The sequence below is a fragment of the Colobus angolensis genome, unplaced genomic scaffold (assembly GCF_000951035.1).
Source record: "Colobus angolensis palliatus isolate OR3802 unplaced genomic scaffold, Cang.pa_1.0 Scaffold130, whole genome shotgun sequence".
NCBI lineage: Eukaryota > Metazoa > Chordata > Mammalia > Primates > Cercopithecidae > Colobus > Colobus angolensis.
The window spans coordinates 370433-372059 of record NW_012114253.1 but is presented as its reverse complement, the minus strand read 5'-3'; the positions used below and the strand labels follow the sequence as shown (position 1 = coordinate 372059).

The 1627-nt window shown below is 52.2% G+C and overlaps 1 protein-coding gene across 1 annotated transcript in view; it reads right to left on the bottom strand.

Moving 5' to 3' along the window:
- HSPG2 (heparan sulfate proteoglycan 2) overlaps positions 1–1627 on the bottom strand; it is a 141422-nt gene that overhangs the window by 109308 nt on the left and 30487 nt on the right. The window lies entirely within an intron of this gene.

Below are 1627 nucleotides of genomic sequence, written 5' to 3'. Positions count from 1 at the left end.
AAAAAAAAAAAAGTCTCAAAAGCAGGTAATACTCTCAACTTTCTCCAGTCCTGTCAGGGGCTTTGACACCCTATTCTTTGTTGAACCCCCACCTGGACCAAAAAAAGGAAAGAGGGGAAGAATCTGGGAAGAGTATGTTCACTGATGGAGTTTCTATGGCGGTCATCTCTCCAGGGGTGGTTTTCAGGATGAAATGAGACAGCAGACGGAAAGCAGCCCTTCTCCAACTTTGACAAGCACATGAGTCACTTGGAGATCTTGTCGGCATGCAGATTCTGAGTCAGTAGGTCCAAGGGGGGCCAGAAACTCTGCATTTCTGACAAGCTCCCAGTTGAGGCCCGGGCTGCTAGTGCCTAGACCACCCTTGGAGCTAAAAGGACATAAAGGGATGACTGCACGCAGTAGGCCCTCCATAAAAGTGAGCTATGCCTTTGTTTCTTGTGATTTGATCTATAAGAAACTCTCCTAAGGGAATAGTGTGAGCCTGGGAGGCAGAGGTTGCAGTGAGCCGAGATCGCGCCACTGCTCTCCAGCCTGGGTGACAGAGCGAGACTCCGTCTCAAAAAAAAAAAAAGAAAAAGAAACTCTCCTAAGGGACTGAGGGACTGGAACTGTTTTTTCTTTTCTGAGGCAGAGTCTTGCTCTGTTGCTCAGGCTGGAGTGCAGTGGCACAATCAATCTTGGCTCACTGCAACCTCTGCCTCCCGGGTTCAAGCGATTCTCCTGCCTCAGCCTCCCAAGTAGCTGGGATTACAGGCGTGCACCACCACACCCAGCTAATTTTCATATTTTCAGCAGAGATGAGGTTTCACCATGTTGGCCAAGCTGGTCTCAAACTCCCGGCCTCAAGTGATCCGCTGGCCTTGGCCTCCCAAAGTGCTGGGATCACAGGTGGCTGAACTGTTTTTCCACTGCTGCTAATACTGAGGTCCAGTGACGTTGAGGGGTTTTGCCCAAGCACAGAAGGCTAGAAAGAGGCAGAGGCAGGATTCAAGGCCAAGTCTGCCAAGCCATCCTTCTCATGCATCACGCCACCCTAAACCCCACCCGCCTCGAGTAGCAGCCACAGGCGTGGAGCTGAAGACACCCCAGCCCTGCCCCTCATGCCAGTCACCGGATCCTTGCTGGGTCAGTCAGGCCTCCGGGCAGAGGCCCAGGCTCTCTAAAAAGAGGCCTTGGGCCATCACTTTCACTCCACTAGCAGCTGCTTCCAGTGGTTCCCCCCACATCGCCTTATAAAGTGGCCCAAGCTGCTCTTTTCCAAGCTGCAGTTTAATTTTATATGGAGTGAACTGACCGTCCTCTCTGCAGCCTCAGCCCGACTGCTTCACACATTCCTGTTGGAGCAACATTACCTAATTTAACCATAGCCCCTGCTCGCTGGGACTCTCAAAATAGCAGCCGCCAGTAGGGGAAAATGCCCTAATGTTATCAAAATAAAACAGTTCTCCCTCCTCCCCCACTCTTGGCCTTCGCCAGCCGCAGGACCCAGCCCAAGGAGGATTCCAGGCTGAGAGGTCTAAGGTGGGCCCAGCGTGCCTGAGATCTCTGCTAAGCCCCTGTTCTCTTCATCCTTCCAGCCCTTTCCTACATGCCCTCTTCAAACATGTGCCTGGGATCTGTCTAT